Raw genomic sequence first — 21,921 nt, forward strand, 5'->3', positions numbered from 1 at the left:
GCTCGGCTCACTTTTTAAAGGGACAGAGTCGACCACGCACACGCACACGCGCACGCTGACGTCACCCCACTGCCCCGGAATTCCCTGACAGAGCACACTGGCACCGAGTCACGGCTCGTGGTACCAGAACCGCCCCCTACCCGACCGCCTCTCCACCCCACTCCACACTTGAACACACAATCACAGCACACGCGGTGATGAATAAACTGGCCGTCATCAAAGTTGCCATGTGTTATGTAAAGAAATGAAATCGGGTTGCTGTATACTGCAAACACTGGACTTAAAAACCAAAGGAAAACAAGTGATAAAAAAAGTGTATGTAAACTAATGTCACTTTAGAATTAAAGTATTGGTAGTTCTGACTTTAAGATAAACCCACTCATAACCAGTAGAAACAAAAACAAAAAGAGAGAGGAATGCCTTATACATGTTTTTGAGGAAAATATGCTTAAAGCAAGTGAAATTATTTTTTGTGTCTAGAATCATCATCACCCATTGAAATGAATAGAAATGCCATTAATCCGTTCCGGCGTCTCAAAAAACTGAACAAAAATATTTGTATTGTGTTTCTAATAGCACTTAAAATGGTACTTTATAAAAGGTTCTAGCAATAACATATAAGTTAGATAGAATGTTTAAAATTAAAAAGTCAGTGCATCATGATTAATTCATACAACAGAGGAGCATTTACAGACAGGCATTACTAACCAGTAACTTTAGCCATTTTTTGGAGAAGCTATAGTATTATAAGATTGTCTGTCTACATATTGCTGCACTGTTGTTTAAATAACACCACCACATAGATGCTACTCTTAGCCAGTCTATGGCATTTCCTATTATATGTTAGCATTAAGCTAAATGAACTTCTCTAAAGCAAAGTTTTGCGGTTGTTTTAACCCATACGCGTTATTCTCTTTGTTTTATAATTGTGACAGTAAACTTCAACTGGGAGCGACATTAAAGCTTCAAATCTCTTCTCTGATGAAGTCAAGGCAAAATAATCAGCCAAATGACAGCTTGTATCTTGATCACTCGCATTTCAAGGCACCACTGTATTATTGAGCTAGATGCTAACAGAATTAGCATGTGTTACAATATCATGCCTCGGAATAGCTGTTAGCACCAACAGAACATTACACCGTGCACTGACTGCGCCACAAATTTTACAAACAGCTAAAGAAGGTCAACCTGGGACGCTATGATAATGTCAAAGACTGTATTTTCCTGATTACAAGTCAAGGTCACACCCATAATTCTTTAAAAAGTGGGCCTTTCACACAGCAGGCAAAGATCATATCCGAAGCACAGAATGTGCCTTTCTCACAGGCCACAAACATTTCTATCCCATGTAGTCATTTTGGCACTCTGTAAAAAGAGCAGAGTGTGTGTTGCATGTTTGTAAACACAAAAGCGGCTATACTTAGCAAGCCCTGGCTCAGCGGGGAAAAAGGAGCGGCAAAATTATCAGGGAGAATGGGAGGATGATGCAGAGAGGATGACATAAGGAATAAGAACTTAATAACTCAGATGGCACACACTCACACGGCTCCATTTGGTCCTGGTGACAAAGGGAATTTATTTTAATAAGAACATTGTGAGCAACCTTTGTGCCTCAACAGTTGTGTTGGCTCACATGACAACAAGTGGCCTATTGACAACTGAAGATGTTTTGTAGGAAGGAGTAATGGAGTGTGTGCATGCGGCACTAGGGTCCATGGGACTCCATTGTCAAGAGGTACTAAATGAATAAGTAGCACATTGTAGTATGTACAGTGAACCTACTAAGTTGCAGTTATATTCGCTGTTCCTGCAAAGCAAAGATAATATTATGCCTCCGAGTATTATTGTATGCTTGTTGCATGTGCTTCTGCCCCGAGTGTGCTAACTTGCTTGAAGGTTTATAATTACTTTATCTATGCTTAATTTCATTAAACTTCTACGGCGTTTTGCCTAATGTTAGCATTAAGCTAGCCCACGTTTGTGAGGCAATATTATCTCATTAGCATGCTAGCAGAAGTGCCCTAGTCAACGTGCTTGCTCTTAAAAATGTCTTTTCTTTATATCTGTGTAGAGTTAACCAGGTCATGTAAATCCGCAAATATTGAATTGAGGCAACTTGACTCTTCTTGTTAATTGAATTTGTTGTCCTTTTTCTTGTTTTCCAAAAATGTTCAGAAGTAACTCAGGCAATTATGCTATTAGGCTAATGACATAGTTAATACTTAAAACTATTAGGCTAATGATAAACAGTAGTTCATAATACATCATAGTAATACTATTACTCACAAAAATATATATATGAAGCTTGTATAGTGCTTGTCAGAATATTCAGACACTTTACACAAATCAAAAAACAAAAAAACAGTAAGAAGAACTCTAGCTAGGCAGCTAGCTAACTAAAGAAAGAAGGCACAGTTCCCAGGTAACATGGATTTACGGCAGAGACAGGTGTAACCCTGCCCGGCCTCTACTTTTGGCCACGGTATGAAAATCCTGGTAAACGGTATAAACTGAACGCATCTGGAACGAATCCTCTATGATAAAAAAGGGGTTCACTGCACCCTAAAATGTGTGTGCATAATAAAAATATTGTTCAGGCCCAGCCACCTCATGATGAAAGGCTTATGATTTTATGACTGGCAGATGTGGGAACACACACAGTACGCACCCCACACATGACATGGAATGACAATATGAAGCCGCAACAAAGGATGCTAAAGCATGGCAATCAGTCGTGGAGGTCCAACTTTGTGTGTGGCTCAGTGAGCGACAACTGCAAGGTTATCGCCCCGATATTGACGTGTGCAAAGGAGGGAGCAGGGGACCATGTGTGTGTGTAATGCGTTTAATTAAAGACAACGGCTCAGTTTTCACACTCATAAAACATATACACTTAGCAGAAATTCCCGCCACACCAGCTGTATATAATTCCACAAATAAACCTAAAAAAAAAATGAAGCCTGCACGGCAGCTTGTGTGCTTGTAGGAGACCGAGTGTCCCCCGCTACAGATGGTGCTTTTCTGCCTCTCATATGGAGGCTGGTGTGTGGGACCACGCATGAGTGTGAGAGAGACAGCGTGAGTCAGCCTTTTGGGTACACTGAGATACTGACAGACACAATAATGAGAATAATGACGATAATAAAAACAGTCAACCCCAGCTACCTCACGACTCATCAGAGACATCAATGCTAATCTATTAGCGCCTCAATGGCAATTTCGCATTCCAGCGCTAAGCTAGTGTTTTTTTGTTATGACAAGAGTGAATGTTTTGGTGTTGAAACATGATATTAGAGGAAAAAATATGAGGCCAGTCATTGCCTTGTCCGATTTCATGAATGAAACTAAAGGCGATGATGCAATATTGTCACTCCTCACGTAGCCAATATGAAAGGCCTGCTCGTGCCAATCTGTTTTTGAAATCGGTTTGTTGCATAGTTAAGTTCAGCCACTACGCCATTAAAAACATTTTATGTGGTCTCTCTGTATCAAATTCCGATTTTATTAAAGCTTCCTGTATGACCATATTTGGCACAGTGCAAAAATACCTGGCTAATAATCCATGACAAGAGGCCACATGAGCACACGTTTGACATCTTACACAACCCTCGGTGTGCGAGATATTGTCAGTCGTCCACACACACCCAACGGTTACACAACCCGCTTGCAACACATTTGGCTTCATTGGTGCAAAAAGAGCCATATGCATATTTTAGTTAGTACATAGCAAACAAAGAGGAAGCAGCCTTACCACGTGACCATGGGTATTGTAGTCCGTCTAGTTCACCAGGCCACCATCATACATTCCATCTCCTGAAGAAAAAAAAACAAAACATGCAAAGATTTAAAAGCAGTAGAAATGATATGAGCTCCTTTACTGACTTTCCTAAACATCATAAACTGAGGTATTGGGTTCAATGTGCATGTGGCTCATTTATAGTGTTAATGCAATGCTGCTTGGCAAGAACAGGTGGCCCCCTGGTGTCCCTCCCCGCCCCCAAAACACACCTCCGCTTGCATCATGAGTACACACGACACCTGTGATATGCGTTCATGTCACAAATACACCCACACACGTTGTCCTCAAATGACACTCCTCCCCTTCCTCTTAAAACTTCCCATAGAAACCATGACCAAGTCAAACAGATACAAATCAAGTATGTCACCAAAAGAATGAGTTGTTTTCATAGAGGATAAAGAATATATGCATCTAAGTTGTGTTATATTGACTGTCTGCATGTTTTGCTGTCCTGTTTGTGTTCAAATATCCGTCGCATGAAGCAACTATGTGTGCCGCACCCTGGGGTGTTCCGTGTGCATGTGTGAGACAGCTTTGTCAATACAGACGCACATACAGTTGGCCCAGCTCCACTGATCTGGCAGCTTGGGGGGGTCAAAGCCTCCTGACCTTTGAACTAGAGTTCAGAGGTCTCACCCTTCTGCGCCACAGCTGGCCCTACTGTCGTGCACACGTGTGCGCAGGTGGGCGACTATTTGCGTAGCACGCATTCCCACGGCAACGCGGTCATAAAAGGAATTAAGTAAGTAGAAAACAACCAGGGAAAAATTGTCATGGAAGTGCCACAATCTTGAAGCCACTCGGTTGTGATTGTGAAGGAGATGCTCACATGACCAAGGCATTGTATCATAAACTAAGTCAAGAGCCTTTTGACTAAAGGTTAACTAGCAAGGCCTTCTCTGTTGGCTCAGAAGCACTACGCTGCATTTACAACCTATATGTAAATATTTGGTTCATGAAATTTCATTGATTTATTCTAGGGCTGCAGCTATTCAATATTTTTGTATTTGTGTATAATACTGAAAAATTCTATTGAATCAAGTGTTCAGATAAAATATTTTTCACTTAATAATGAATAGCAGTTAGATAATAAGCAACATTTCTGAAATTTTAATTGTACATAGCACACTGTATTTTTTTTGTGTCTAGAACTATTAGTATATCAGAGCCATAGTAGCGCTTTTGCCGGCTAAAACAGCACATTTGAGTAAGCATACTTTGTTCAAATGGATCAGTAGGAAGTGCAACTGTGCCAGGTTGTCAACATATAAGTGTGCAGTTATTTTTGCCTATTAAACTGCCTTTGAAAAGTAGTCCGACGGTTGCTGCCAGCTTACGAGCAGTCACTGAGAGCGGCTAGCCGCTAGCCGCCTACGCCGGCAATTGGCCCATATTATACAATGACAGCGCCGTAGTTGATTAGCATTTATTTTTTCGCGTCTTTAATTATCGATTGAACATGATTTGGGGATGAAGTTGCTGTACTGGGCACTTGCTGTTAGCTGCTAGCCACTAGCTGCTAACACCGGCAACTGGCCCATATTATACAATAACAGCGTAGATAATTAGAGTTTCTCTTTAGCATCCTTAATGACCAATTGAACATAAATTGGGACGACGTTGCTACCAGCATATAGTCGGCACTTGCTGTTAGCCGCTAGCAACTAGCCGCTACGACTGGGAAGTCTGGCCCATATTATACAATTGACAGCACAATTAATTAGAGTTTATGTTTAGCATCCTTAATTATCGATTGAATATGATTTTGGGATGACGTTGCTGCCAGTTTATACTGGACACTCGCTACTAGCTGCTAGCCACTAACACCGGCAACTGATCCGTATTATAAAATGGCCGCGTCATTAGTTAGCGTTTCTTTTTAGCATCTTTATTTATCGCTTGAACATGATTTTAGGATGACGTTGCTGCCATCTTATACGGGGCAATTGCTGTTAGCTGCTAGCCACTAGCTGCTAACACCGGCAACTGGCCTATATTATACAATATGACAGCGTAATTATTAAGTCAAAAAGCGTCATTCGGAATGACCATTTGTCGCCTGCTCTGTGAACTTTAAACCACCACCAAGTAGCAGGCGGCGTGTGCGAGCCCACATGGCGTGAGCGGAGTTAGTCAGCGCTGATTCAGTGGCTGCCTTCAAGTTGGGCCAGCATGTCTCATGTCTTCATCAGACGCACAGGAGCTCTCCCGCTCTCTCACACACAAAACAGCAGGCGGCCGTTACATTCCGAGCTTTCTGCGCGCATTCGCTTCACATTTACGCTGGCAAAAGCCTCAAACGAACTTGACTGAACAAAGCTTTTGACACAAGAAGCGCCATTTTATCTGATTTGTGAGTGCATGCTAGGTCACGTTTGTCGCTTTCTGCCACAAGCGCCAGTCAGTGCGCGCGCCAGTCCGGATATGGCAGAGCTACAGACAGGTCACAGGCGTGTCAGGCCCACATGTGGCTGGGGCGGTTTTACTCGTGACCCTCAGCAAAAAGGTCACGCGAGCACCCCTACAGACTTCGGAAGGAGGAGGAGGGTGGCAGTCAGACTTTGCCACGCACACAGCAGACATGTAGGAAGACAGACAGATGTTTGTTTTTATATTTGCTAAAAATAACATGACACAGACAGCAACGCTGTGGGGCAGGGGGTGGGGGTATGACGATCCTGACAACTTCTAGATATTTTTTGTTGTCGTTGAGCTTTTTGAAATATGCAAACACTAAGAAATTATTTACAAATAAACCAACAACAACAATTCTTATCACTCACCACTTAATGAAGATAATATGCTATAAACATGCATATAATCTTTATCCTCTGCTAAGAATGCCCAATATTAGTGCAGTTGACTGAGAAATTGTACTAGCCAAGGCACGCACATCAGAAAGAGCAGCCCAATGTTCATTGAAGTGAATCAGAAAATTGCTATTTTTCTTATTTTAGGTGGAAGGCAACCTTAAACATTTCTTGACAATACTATGTTATATGTGATCTCATTAGTCTCATCATGAGTGGAATATGAGTTATAACGCAAAATCCAGCTGTTTTGTTCCATCTCAGGAGGCGGCCATTTTGCCACTTGCTGTCGACTGACGATGTCATCAATGTTACTCAGGGCTCAAGCGACGACCAATCACAGCTCACCTGTTTTCTGAAGCTTCGCTGTGATTGTTTGTGACCTGAGCAACATTGATGTCATCTTCAGTCGACAGCAAGCGGCAAAATGGCCGCCACCTGAGACAGATAAAAACGGCTGGATTTTGCTGCTTAACTCATATTCCACTAACGCAATATTAACCAGAATGCCATATATAGACTAGCGGGGCTGCATAGAACATATTATTGTAAAAAAAAATTAAAAATTAAAAAATTAAAAAAACGTCACAAAATGAAGTGGTCATCTTGGACTTCACTACACACACACACACACACACAGCCAAAGGCACAACTAAAAATCACAGCAGATGACAGTCATGTGACAAATCATGAGTGCAGCCCTCCCAGGCATTAAAACGACATCCAATGAGGCTTTGTGAGCAAGAACAACACAGTTACGGTTTCTTCAACTGAGACTCACACAGTCCGGCTGGCTGCCAGCGTGCCTCGACTCGCTTTCCCACACAAGCCTGTCCCCATTTTCCCTTCTCAATGTTTCTCTTCTTTTTATGACAAAAGCAAAAACTGCTCTGTGTCATTGAATGTTCTTGTTTCAATTTAGAGATGCACTTTGGATCACATACTGTACGTGTGGGACACGCGTCCCGGCCAAGCCTGTGCAAGCATGCAATACACAGTGTTGTACATAGCAATTAGGATGACTCAGGGATGTTTTTACGTGTTCTCGACACGCAATTATACACTGAAAATGTTTTACCCTAAATGTAGTGAAAAACCTAGAATTTATTTAAAACTTGACATAAGTCCACTAATTTTAAAGGGGCAGCCCTTGGCTGTGAAGCTCTACAGGACATACATAAACAAGAAAGGATGGTAATTTTGCATGTGAAAATAAAATAGGATTTTTTTTTCAAATTCAAGACAGCAGAGGCCCCAGAATTGAACCCTGTGGAACACCATATGTTCCGTTATACATGTGAATTCATATTGCACATAGTCCACTTTCTTTTTTTGCTTGACATAAAGTATAAAAGGATGACCACAATGTACCATCACAACAAGCACAAGTCGGCCAAGCGGGGCGTATCATCATTTGAGTCAGGTGTGTGTCTTGACCTCTGCCGAACCCCTGAGCCGGCTCACCGAACCCCTCGGGTTTGATCGAACTCGGTTAAGAACCACAGCCTCAAAGCATAGACAAAGTGTTACAAGCTAAAACTCATCTATATGCCAAAATGGCACACCACTCACAAATCAGTCACAGTTGCCATGGAAATACTACTGCATCTTTACATGTATACATCCAATACATGTCTTTGTGTGCGTGTTCTTCTGTGCGTGTGTTTGTCCTTGGCCAGCTGCACAGAGCAGAGGAAATGAGGTGGAACCCAATCTGGTCTTCACCTGTTTGTCTTTTTCTCAGGAGGGGCCTCAAACACACACATGAAGACACACAAAATTGCATTTCTCTCACCGAGTCTTCCTGCGCAATTTCGACACAAGCAAAACAGGATCGCATCCTGATACAGGAAGCTCGTCGGACAGCGACGGAGCGGGAGAAGCGCAGGAAAATGCCGGGGAGCAAGAGAGAGGGATTGGTATGCGAGCGAGGCGGGAGGGGTGGGGGGCGGGGGGGGGGGTTTACTCTGGGACGCCAGAACCCGGTGACATGACACAGATGCACTCTGCTACTGTGCACAGAGGCAGAGGAGAGGTGGGGGAGGGTGATGGTGCAAAAGGAGCGACTGTGATGAAAAGGAGGGTGGAAGAGAAGGAAGAGGGATGGCGTGTGGCGATGCAGAGAGATGCTTTGTATCAGTCAAGCATTATGTGATATTATTTTAATTAGGAAAATAATCTAATTGTGTGATTTTTTTGTGTGTGTCTGTCACACAAAGAGCTTCTAGCTCATATTAAGAGGGGGAGCACATCTGGAGCCATTCGGCAACCCTGTGCCAAAGTCATTTCGACCCCATGTCTCTGCTCGTTAAAGTGTGTCAGGAGGTCAAGTTAGCGCGACGTCACACAACAAATAGGGGGCGCTATGTCGACAATCAAGCGCAGATGACTCAGAAAATATGCAGGATTTTCAAGTAACCATTACGGGCACATTGACATGATTTCTTCCCACTGTAGCATTCTACATATTACCATACATATATACAGGCAAACCATCAGTCTGCCATCCTTCCCGTAACACCTGCCAGACCTACACCAAGGTCACACACCTCAATTACCCCACGCACGCACACAAAGAGAGAGCGCACGCGACATCAGAGAGGGAGTGAGCGAGAGAGGGAGTGAGCGAGCGAGAGAGGGTGGTGTGGAGCGAGAGCAGATTTCACGCTAGCATGAACACTGGCTAACACGCGCCGGCATTGCTGACATTTTATTTATGATGTGCAATGTTGGGGACATGCCCTCTCCTCTCTTCTCCCACTTTTGCCTGAGTGTGGTTTCCCAACAAACAAAAAAAAAATCATAGATGCAGCTTGTGGAAAAAAAATGCTTTTATAATTAATCTTCCCATGAGGAGTTTCAAATCAAAATTGCAGTGTTACATAAATGTTAAAAATTTAACAATTTCACAGAATAATCAAGCTTGGCATAAATACACGACAATATCTGCAGCTGTTAATTCGTGGGTTTGAACAGTTGACAAATGGAAACTTAACATTTAATGTTGCACAGCAAAATCCACCCGTTTTTATCCATCCCAGGGGGGCGGCCATTTTGCCACTTACTGTCGACTGAAAATGACATCACAGTTGCTCAGGTCAGATAACGACCAATCATGGCTCGACTTATGAATGTCACATGACCAAACTCAGAAAAACTGGTGAGCCGTGATTGGTCGTTACTTGAACCCTAAGCAACTGTGATGTCATTTTCAGTCGACAGCACGTGCCAAAATGGCCGCCCCCTGACATGGATAAAAATGGCTGCATTTTTCAATTTCATTCATATTCTAAACATGCAATATTAGTCGTAATGCCGTGTTTGGGCTAATGGGTTGCACATACAACATATTTTAAATAAAATTTTGGGGCTGACTTGCCCTTTAAAAAGGATTTAGGGAGTGAATAAAAAAATAATAGCACCTATTGTGGACACTGTAAAGTACATCCAAAAAATATAACTTTCCTTTCAAAAATCTGCTGTCATGAGCACTTTTTCATGAGCGCCTCATTGCTAGCAGTGAGTGCATGTAGGGTCTTGGGCTGGCGTGGCTGCTTTAAGACCTCTATACGCCAGTCAGACGTCGGATCGCTCTGATTGGCTGTTAGCTAGCGAATATGGCAGTACATTGTGAATGAAAAAGATAGCGGTATGCTTCGTTTACATTTTTATATCCCGCCCCTGTATAAAGCTTTCCGGTTGTCTTTTTTTTAACAATGAGGAATAGTGACTACTGCCGCCGGTGGTAGGGAGGGGTATTACTTCTCAATTGAATCCTTCAAATTTGGCATGCTGTGTCACTTTTCACCTTACAGGGACTTTAAAATGCATTAAAAAGTGCGTACTGCCTGGAGTAAAATTGCTGAAAGCGTATCGGATGAGTACAGTCGGGGGAAATTAAAGTACCCCACCTCCACCATCTCTTAAAACTCACACATGCCCTCCTCTGATCTCTGCAATCAACACCATCTGATCACAGTCACAAACCCTTTGGACTCCACACAGTGAGAGTTTGGACAGCTGACACAGGACTTACGGAGGGGGGCGATGGCAAAAAAAAGAAAGAAAGAGGGATGATAGAGAAGAGGAGGGCGAGGAAATAAGAGAAGGCTGCGGGGAGACGAAGGTGGAGGCAAGAGGGAGGAGGGTGCAGACAGACCGGCAGGAAGATGGAGGGGCTCCGATCCCCGAGACAGATCATGTTAAGAGTCAGTGGGTGGGGGTGGGGGGGAGCGTCTGCACACATGCAGAATGAGACCAATAAAGGTCAAAGTGCACCTTACAGTCCCAGATATTAAAACACAACAACGCTGAAATCTCATAGGCGCAAATAAAAGTACAGCAATCGATTGGACCTTTATGGCTTGCGGCGGGGTCAAGGTTCAGCGTGGAACTGGGTAAAAAGGGACAGTCGGTGGAGGAAGCCGTCCATGTGCACAGGTGGGCCACCAAAATGGAGTCACATATAAACGCCATCAATCCGTTTAAGACAATCAGGTTAATGCATTAGCGTAAGCTGATCAGCTGCATTGATTGAAGGCGGGGGCAGGGTCACGTTTATGTCATGGGCTCTTTCATTTGTGTGTGTGCCAGTAATACATTGAGAGGGAAAGTGTGCGTGTGTGTGTGTGTGTGTGTGTGTGTGTGTGTTCGCAACCAGTAAGACTAGTAAGACCAGTAGGACAGGGCTTGGCGGAACATTTTCGCTGCAGTGCACATGAAAGACTCACTTTTCATTCATAACACACTCATGCTGATGTTTGTTTTTTGCCACACAAATACACACAATCATGAATGACAGTGGTGCCTTGAGATATGACTCGTTTTATGACTATATTGAATTGTATGTTTTTAGATAAGACATTCTTTAAATGCATTAATGATTAAATTTAAAAAAAAATGTCAGGTCCAATTTTTTAAGTTGTTAGAAAAGGCGAAACGAAAGGTAGGTGAAAACGTTATTTAAAATGATCTAAACATGTCCAAAACATGACCTCCAACACAGCTCCCACACAACACAGCTGTGTTGGAGAAGGGAAACATCCAAAACCCGCAGTACCGAGTTGGCCCACCCCTGCTATAAAATGTCCAAAAAGGAAGAGGAAAAGCAGAACAAAATGTCTCTGGAATTGCTTAACTAATTTGCTCCCAAAGACATATAAATACGTTCTATTTAAAAATATTTTAAGTGTCCCAAAGACGTATTTCTATGTTTTTATGTTGTTGTTTTTTAATGCTAGAGCATACAGAAGGCTTTGATGCAGCCTCTCAACTGCAGAGAACGGTTGAAGAAATTATAGTTACTACAAAAACGACCAGCAGTTAGCAGCAGAGCAAAAGAGATCAACCAGGGCAATTACTCACAATTCTAAATAGATTTGTGAATAATGATGAAATGTAGCTATATTCTAATGCTAATTGCTGCAAAACTGAAATAGATAGATTTCCTGATTAAAAAAAGAGACTCTAATCTTTCTTTTGGTAGGTTCCATGTTTTTATAGCAATAGAAACCAATATTCTGTGGGCCTTGCAAAAATCAGTCAAAATCCGATAAAACAGCCAAGAGCGAAGGGGGTTGCTTCAGTGAAAATGGCTGGGAGTGAATTATGGCTCCAGACACATTTTTTTGTTATCTATTTGGCCTAAAATGGCTCTTTTGACAGTAAAGGTTGCTGACCCCTGACAAGAGTGATATGTAATGTCCATTGAATTGAAGCAAAAAGTCTAATTCTTTACATATTACATCATTACTGTATGTTTTTATAAATCACAATATTACAGATTGGTATTCTTCTCATTAAAACACATTATAAAAATAGCTCGTTTTTTTTCTTCTCCATTCATTTCAATGGTAAAAGTCCAACTGAGACAACTGATAAAAATCAACAACAAAAAATCAAGCTCAGTACAGGCAGGGAATCCTCTCTCCTCTCCCTTTCCCAGTCCATCGGCGTGGCCGTGACCTCGTACCACACACGCCTGTCCCTCCCATCTAGCCCCGCCCACCCGTGAGCTAATTACACACGCGGCTATCTCGTGCGCTCCTACGCTCGCCATTAAAGCCAAAAAAGCGAATCTGCCTTGGCCCTTTGACAAGCGCATAATAGAATTAAGCACATAACGCTAATCCAAAGTGCACTCGGCGACCCGGCCAGGCCCTGGGAGTGTTTAGCGGTGGAACAAAATGCAGCTACTGTTTCGAGCATGTGTACAGTATGTTCCGCGGCTCAGATGGGATCATAAAGAACTGGCGGCGAGTCATGAAAAATATGCTCGCTCAACAAGCTGAAGGCTGTGCGCAATTCCATGCGTGTGCTGAATATTGCAACAAAGGCAGCTGGGGCCACCTATTCTTGTAGACACCTCCTAGATTGTTACCTCTGCATCACAAGGAGAATATGGTGGCGCCTTGAGATACAAGTTTATTTATTGGGTGACCACGTTCCGTAAATCATAACACTGAAATCATATTTCCCCATTAAAATGAATGGAAATTCTATTAAACAGTCCCAGTCTTCCAAAAAAACAAAAACAAAAAATTTGGATAATTTCTTTTTAAATCAAAATAGCTCACATATCAATGTAGCATATTTTACTTCATAAAAACGTATAACAATGACATAAGTAAATTAAGAAATTCAACATATTTTGCTTCAATTCAATGAACATTGTGTTGCTTCATCTGCTGTGTGCATCTAGGCCACCCGGGGGCAGTATAATACAGACATACTGTACATTCTTCGCAAAGGACAAAGAATATATCCCTGTGAGTACAGTATTGGCATTTTATCTTCCAAGGGTTCCATAACTGTGACCCGCCATGCTAATTATTAGCATCTAAATGGCACTTTCAATTTTATGCTAACATTAAGCTAGAGCGGCCTTTCTTTAGGCAGTAAACAACATGTAATTCTCTTTGATGCTGGGAGTGACATGAAGTTCATGCCACCATACAGAGCTTGTATCGAAGCAAAAATTGGCCAAATGAGGCTCAAATCTTAAAAAAAACTTAGAAGTTGGCTCACTTTTAACTCAAGCCACCACTGTTATGTCAATTTAACAAGATGTCTATGATTGAAGTTTGCACGGCGGCATGACTTCCTGTGAAGATTTTCCCAGCGTTCCTTGCAAATGTGCATTTATTTACATGGCGAGTGCCCAGTTGTAGACACGGCGCCAGCCAGCTTCCCCTCACCTCCTCCACTGGCTGTCTGCCCCCCCCATCCCTGTTTTTAAACACAAGGCATCAGCCGGCCCCTTCCCCCGCTCCCTTTTCTCTTTTTCTTCTCCTTGCAGGCAGCACACTCAATCACCCCCCCCCCCCCCCGACTCTCTTGCCATCTCAGCCTCCATTCCAATGAATGCACAATCTCCCCCCTTCAGCTGTGATCGGAGAGCCCCCACATGACCAAGGAGGGAGAACATTTTAACATTTTAAAAACAACAACAAAACACTGTCTTCTTCCACATCTCATCTGCAGGGGATAAGCAGGAAGTAGACAACCGTCATCATGTTCATACAGAACCCGACATGTTCAGCTGTCAAAACCACAAAACTTTAACCATGTAAAAAATTAAATAAAAAACACGCTCCAAATAATCAACAATCTTGCCGTTATTCAGTCCCCGCACTCAATCTTAATCACTTCCCGTGAATCGTAATTGAATATAGCGCGCATGTCAGATCACGTCATAATAACAACATAATAGATGCAAGGGAAGCAGCGGCGTAAACAGATTAGCGTAGCATTAGCATCCCGCGTTGTCAGATGACGGGCGACCCGGGCTGAACCGCGCCTGGCGTGCCGCTAGACAGGAAGTGGCGATGGGATTTAAAGTTGGGGGGGGGGGGGGGGGTTTAGATGATGATGATGATGATGATGATGTTCCACTTCCGCTGGGGAGGAAGGAGCAAATTCCCCTCGGGTGGGCTGGGTGCAGCAAATGGAAAGGTGTCGAAGTGTGTGGTATCACTTTACAGTGTGAGATGTCTTTCTAGGAATCTTGAAACATGGAGACGGGGGATTAAATTAGGACACGCGCACACACACACACGCACGCACGGATCATTAGCTGTAGGCAGACAGCAGAACAAGTGTTGTGTTTCTCACACTACACACGCCGGCTACTTTTAGCTCCACGCTGACCGCAGACCAGACGAGTGATCTGAACATGCTGAAAGGCCGCAACACGCTGCACCCGATGACACGCGCTTCCCCGTCAGTCCAGATGAAAGGAGGAAAAGAAGGGATGGATGTGGAAGAAAGAAGAAAAAGGTGTGAAGCGAGCGGGGGATTTAAATGCACTCTCGTCCGCTCCTTTGTTCAAATTCCTGCTTTCAACGCAGCTGTGACAATTCCCAATGTTTCGTCCTGCTTTCTGGCTCCCGTCGCATGCAAAAGTTTCGGGACGCCCCGTGACATAAACATTCCATCCACACACAAACCCAGCTGGAGCACACAAGCTCCCTTTGTGCGGCATTCCTTCCTGCCTGCTAGCCTGCTAGCTTAGCTCCTCTCCCATCTGCTTCGCAACTTTCCCCCTCGGCTTGCGTCCGAGGGCCGGCCGGCGAGGAAAGCTCGGCTTACCATGGGAGACGGCGGGGAGGGGTGGGGAAGTCCAAACAAACAAACAAAAAAATCCAAAAGGGGTCCGTGGGTTCGAGCGGCAGCCAGCTCAGCAGATTCCCAGCAGCTCTCCGGCGTTCCTGCTCTTGCCTCCCTGCACTCCCAGCTTTGTGTGCTGTGTGTTTTCCCTTTAAATTGCTCAGGCTGCCTCCCCCCACCGCCTTAGCTCGCTCTCACACACACGCGCGCGGAAACACACGCGCACACATGCATATATATATAGTCCAGCCAATGCACTAAAGCACTCACAGGAATGACTTTGTTGTCAGAAGCATCTAGTAGTTGTTGACATAATCTTCCCCTTATTCCTCACATAAATCATTTTTGTCCAAAAAAGACAAAAAAAAAGCGTGACAGTGGCTTTGGATCTTTTGCCCCCCCTCCCTCTCATGTATTTTCTCCTTCTCACCCTCTCTCGATATTACATCTCACTTTTTTCTCTCCCATTCAGTAGTCAAACAAAGAAAGGAAAGGAACAGAGAGAGCTCACACACGCGCACAAACACACGCACACACATGCACAAGCTCGGAGCCCAACCCCCAGGTTTTTTTTTTCTCACTCCCTGCCTTTTTCTAAACTGCACACACACACACACTCACGGGTACACGCCAGCACACCCCACCCCTCCACCTCCCTCCCTCAGCCTGATCTGGCCTCGTTCTTATTCGTCTACTCCCTCCCTCCCTCCCTCCCTCCCACCACCACTACATACTGTGTCAAGCAGATGGGATTGGAGAGCGCACACTACCTCCACGCTTCGTGTGCACGCCCGATGCGTGCATGCGCAAACCGGCATGGGTTAAGATCAGGCCAGGAAGCAGGTATGCATGTCTTGCATAATAGCGATAACAACACAATAACAATAAAAAAGTGACGATGTAGTTCGAAAGAAACAATGCTTAAAGCTAAGCTATACGATGTGAAATATAAAGCAAACACACAGTGAATAGGAAATGTCTTTGATCATGTGTAATAGCATGTTTATTAATTAGTTATTGCACTTTTGCTTTCACACTCAACATCTGTGATGGAATAAAACGTAGAACAATAATCCCAAATGGTGAGCGGCATTGTATTATGAAAATGTACTGCTGAAAGAATGAGTACACTCAAAGGTGCTAAAAAATATCAATGACATCATTGATTTATCAACTTGGACTCTACTTTCATCAGATTATATTCGACAACCCAAAAAATCTTTACTTCAACACTTGTTGGCATGTCACACACACACACACACTTGACTGTTTCCTGTAAAATACACACAAGCAGGCATGCACGCTGTCCGAGTGCCAGCCACGTGCGGGTTGAAGATGGAATTCCAGAGTCAGGAAAAAGGAGGGGGCAGCGAGAACGAGATGCGTGATGATGCGATGGAAACTACAGCACGGGCTGGCTGCATGCACTCTCTGACCAGGGCAGCGGCTGCAGAAAATATAGGTGCTCCGACTGCACTCTCTGACTCCTATAGAGTCACCCCTCCCACACACACACACACACCCAACTCGGCGCACCCGCTCCTTATGAGACTGCCGAACACTTCCAGACAGCACGAGTCGATCCATTAAAAAAAAAAAAAGGCAGCTGACTATGTGCCAGCTGTGGCGGCTGCACACTGGCTGTACACATGCAGATAGTTACGAGTGCGTGAACAGTGCAACACAAACAGCTGCAAGAAAACACACACACGCACACACACACACATGCTTAAAGTTACAGTGGACCAAAAATGGCTAAATAAATAAATAAAGGTTTAAATTGGATATAAAAAATATAATTCAAAAATTAAATACACTATCTATATATATATATATATATATATTTTTTTTTAAATATATATATATATATATATATATATATATATATATATATATATATATATATATATATATATATATATATATATATATAAAATATATATATATAAAAAATTTAAATAATTTTTAAATAAAATTTTTGGTCCTCCATAGTATCTACTAGTATCTAACGCGATGTTATTCTCATTTGTGATATAATATGTGTCATCAGGAAAATATTGCTCCGCTTTGGTTAAATGAGGACAAAGAGATCAAAGACAAGCAAGACACGGCAAATCGATGACATTCTGTCACCTGGGCGGGGCTTAGGAGCCGCCGCAAACAAATATGACGGCACATTACATAATTCTCTGACTATATTGATTTATCATGTTACCGATCTGGCCCCCCCCTGCCAGCCTGATAAAGCTTTTCTAGTATTTGTGTTGGCGAGAGAGAGAGAGAGAGAGAGAGAGAGAGAGAGAGAGAGAGAGAGAGAGAGAGAGAAGGGAAAGCAGATGGGCTGATATGGGGTTGAAAAAGACGAGGCGATGGGACTAATCGCCGGGAATCATGGGATGCAGCCAAAGAGTCGGGCAGGCGATATTGGATAATAGAAGCAGACAAGAGGGGAAACAAAGCGTTTCGAAGAATATTTAATTGAGCGGCGACTGGAGAAAAGGAGGTCGGTAGGGGGGGGCAGATGAACACGGGCAATGACCTTTTTTTGGAATCATTACATAAGAGCTGGTAGCATGGAAACTCACTGGGTTTGCAGGGCAGATCACATCAAGATCAAAAGCTGAAATTCCATTGGGAAGGTCCTTCTCTGTTCTAACATGACAAAGCAAGAGGCATCACATCATAAGTCTCAAGTGTTACATAACTTGCAAGTCCCAAGTCACCATGGAAAAGCAAACGAGCAAGTCGAGTCAAGTCAGACAATTACGTTCAGTCACAACACAATTCCACATGAGCCGCTTTTTCAGTTGCTTACTTATGTTAGTTAGCTGACACGTTCACAATTATCAATTGTCGACTGAAGATGACGTCACAGTTGCTCAGGGCTCGGGCGACGACCAATCACAGCTCACCGGTTTTCGGAAGCTGAGCTGTGATTGGTTGTTACCTGAGACCTGAGCAACTGTGATGTCATCTTCAGTGGACAGCAAGTGGCAAAATGGCCGCCCCCTGAGATGGATAAAAATGGCTGGATTTTGCTGCTCAGCAATGCAATATTAACCAGAATACCTTATTTAGACTAGTGGGGTTGCATAGTATGGAGGACTAAATCTGCCAAAATTCAAAATAAATAAATGACAAAATAAATAAATGACTAAAAGTGAAAATAAAAACGGATATAAAAAATATAATTTCAAAAAAAAAAATTTATAAATGGAAATAAAAACGACAAAAAAATTAAAATAATTTTGGAATTATATTTTTTCTATCCAGTTTTATTTTCACTTTTAGGCATTTATTTATTTATTTAGTCATTTATGTGGGGAGCGGTCCTAAGCGTGTCTTGTCTTAGGACCGCCCCCTCATTTGAATAACATTTCGTCCCGGCAGTATGGACCAAAACTGCCAAAATTAAAAAATAAATAAATAACTAAATAAATAGATAAACGACTAAAAGTGAAAATAAAAACAAATATGAAAATATAATTCAAAAAGTAAATACAAATGTGTATATATAATATAAAAAAATAATAAATAAATAAATAAAATAAATAAATAAAATAAAAAAATATATATATATGTGATTTAATTTTCGAATTCTATATATTTTTTTTTTATATTGTATCTGTTTTTTTCATTTTTTTTTTTTACTTGTATTCATTTATTTATGTATTTATTTCTAATGTTGGCAGTTTTGGTCATCCATAGCATAGAACATATTATTGTAAAAAAATGTTTTTGGGTTGACTTCCCTTTTTACATTGTTTGAGGTACAAACAGTACAAACAAACGCAATGTAACCCACAGACAAAGAAGAACAAACAAAAAAGTACTGATCAGAATTAGGGCACGCATACACTTTAATCACACGTCTTCCGACACAACAATACCGCACACGAGCGACACAAAGACCACAAGCAAACAAACAAGATAGTAGCGGTGTGACGTAATGCAGCGCAACAACAAATCGGCGCGGCCGCGAGCTTGTTTTGCCGAAACGGCAAAAGTGGGACAGGATGAGATCAACGCAATCTGACACATATGTGTGACAACCTCCTACATGATTTGAAATCCCTGCCATGTTGTGTTAGCAGCCTTGTCAATAAACACGCTTAAATGGGGCTATTTTAAGCCATTGTTTGCTTCATTTGCCAAGACCTAAGCAATCATTTCAGGTAAACGCTTAAATATTCCATCATCTGCAATTTACCGTAGATAATCCCTCATGGTCTGGAATTCCTCCACAGATTATCCCTTTGGTTGAACAATGAAGAATGCAGAGGGGGGAATCTTAGGTTTTAGTCTGCGAATCTTGCTGGGCTTGCATTTCCCCCGCGGACATCCTTTGTGCACTCGCTCTATTGACAACCCCCTAGGTTTTTTTTTTCATCCCTTTCTAGGTATGCACTGTAGGTAAGCCACAACAGCCCGGGGCCGCGTCACAACACAGTGAAGGGAAAAAAGAGCAAAGAGGAGCCCCGAGACGAAGCCTTGAGGCACACCATCCTGGCGGCTTCTCTTCATTCAGAGCCGTTTAAACACCGTCGCCCACGACAAGCCCCGCGCCCCCAATTTTACCGAGCGGAATGTACAGTGGGAGCAGCTCGCATTTCACGGCACGGCGGGGGGGGAGCCCCTTGAACCCGGCGGGGTGGTTATCCGGCTGGATTCCCTGCATAGAGGGAAGGGTGAGTGAGTTTAGCTGCTATTTTTAGGCCAGATGGGAGCGCCTGGATTTAAAGGCCTCACACATCTGCATGTCACGTCGCTAATCTCGTTTAAATAATGTGGGGGGCCTCCCTCGCACACCTGCGGGAATCAACACCTCACGCCAACGCCACATTTCTCTTCATCTCTTTCGTTTGCCGCCGTCGCCGTGACATCTTGCTCTGCTCAGTCTGTACATGGAACACACCAGTGAGAGAAAAAAAACATATTTTGCTGACAAAGCGGATTAAACACCACAAGCAGAGGCGCTTTTTTTTTTAAAGGCCGGCGAGGGCAGCCTGTGATTTACGTCTCCTAATAAGTGGTCAGCTCACTTACTTTTATGATGCCATCATTATGAGTTATAGCGCGCCTAATGAGGGCGGCGGCCATGTCTTTACAAGCGCCCCGGCTCTGGAAAAATGTTGGCTCGAGAAAGGGCGCACAAAAGGGCGAGATGCAAACGGCGGCTGGTCAACGGTGGCCATAAATAACAAGAGATGCCGCAAGTTGGGGAGAATGAAACGATTCAAAGATGCACAAGTGTGTGAGTTTCTCGGGCCCGTTGCTAGGATACCTGTTCGAGGCACGTGCATGTCTGGCCCTGAACTTTGACCTCACCAGACACTTGCTTTTTCCTCAACCGTCAATACTTCTTCTGTGGGAAGTTAACCCAAAAATGAATTAAACAGCAAAATACACATGTCAGGGGGCGGCCATTTTGCTACTTACTGTAGACTGAAAATTACATCACAGTTGTTCACAGCTAAGAAAACGACCAATCACTGCTCAGCTTGTGAATATAACAACCAAACTCAGAAAACGGGGGAGCCATGATAGGTTGTTACCCGAGGCCTGAACAACTTTTTTTTTTTTTTGAGATGGAAGTCAACACAAAAAACAAAAATTATTGACAACAATTCGTTCGATGCAGCCCCACTAGTGGTATATAATATGGTATTCTGGTTAATATTGCATTAGTGGAATACGAGTTAAGCAGCAAAAGCCAGCCGTTTTTATCAATATCAGAAGGCGGCAATTTTGTCACTTACTGTCAAATGAAAATGAGATCACAGTTACTCAGGTCTCAACAACCAATCACAGCTAAGCTTCAGAAAACAAGTGAGCTGTGATTGGTCGTCGCCCGAGCCCTCAACAACTGTGCTATCATCTTCAGTCGACAGCAAGTGACAAAATGGCCGCCCCTTAGGTGGATAAAAACGCCTGGATTTTGCTTCATAACTCATATTCCACAAATGTAATATTAATCAGAATGTCATGTTTAAACTAGTGAGGTCACATGTAACATATTAGACTAAGTGCAATTTCTGCAGAAATTGCGTGGAAATGCTAAAAGCTGAATGCTAATAGCTGAATGCTAATAGCTTAATGCTAAGATGAATGCTTATGAAGTAAATTGAAAGATAAATGATGTGAAAATTACAAAGTATTAATTGTAGTTGAAAGATAAATAAATAAAAGAACACTTGAACCCAGGAGGCGTACATTTTTGAAGCAAGTGGAAAAGTTTCATCTGAAAGTACCCTCCAGTCATTTAAATGAAAAACTGGAACTAATGATATCTAATGGAAAAATGCAATTGCAATCTATACATGGCAATGTTGATTTAAATTTGATTAACTGTTCATCCCTATAGGAAACAACGCAATGCACTACCGTCCAAAAAGAATCCGAGTCATCATGTTTAGCAAAAGAGTTGGTCCGAATGCCCACATAACACAAAAAGTGGGCATGCAACAAACAAAAAAAAACATCACACACACCCAAATGCGCACATCTGGCTCCTCTTACACACACAACTATATGAATGCTGTATTGTGTGTGTGTTGCTGTCAGACACACAAACACAAACCACATGCAGCTGTGCGGTGTGGGCCACAGACGCACGTGACACACAAACACACACACGCACACACACACACAGGCGCCATAGCAACAGAAGAAAAACATGGCTGTCAGGCCACTGCGGCTGTGTTG

The 21,921-nt window shown here is 42.9% G+C and overlaps 1 protein-coding gene across 2 annotated transcripts in view; it reads right to left on the reverse strand.

Annotated features, from left to right (window-relative positions):
- The window catches only part of kdm6ba (lysine (K)-specific demethylase 6B, a), a 55,457-nt gene that overhangs the window by 21,928 nt on the left and 11,608 nt on the right, over nucleotides 1-21,921 (reverse strand). For both annotated transcript variants that reach the window (XM_077543888.1, XM_077543887.1), the window contains exon 3: nucleotides 3,752-3,813. The gene's annotated coding sequence lies outside the window, so the exon portion shown is untranslated. The remainder of the gene's footprint in view (nucleotides 1-3,751; nucleotides 3,814-21,921) is intronic.

This window comes from Vanacampus margaritifer, chromosome 15 (genome assembly GCF_051991255.1).
Source record: "Vanacampus margaritifer isolate UIUO_Vmar chromosome 15, RoL_Vmar_1.0, whole genome shotgun sequence".
Taxonomy (NCBI): domain Eukaryota; kingdom Metazoa; phylum Chordata; class Actinopteri; order Syngnathiformes; family Syngnathidae; genus Vanacampus; species Vanacampus margaritifer.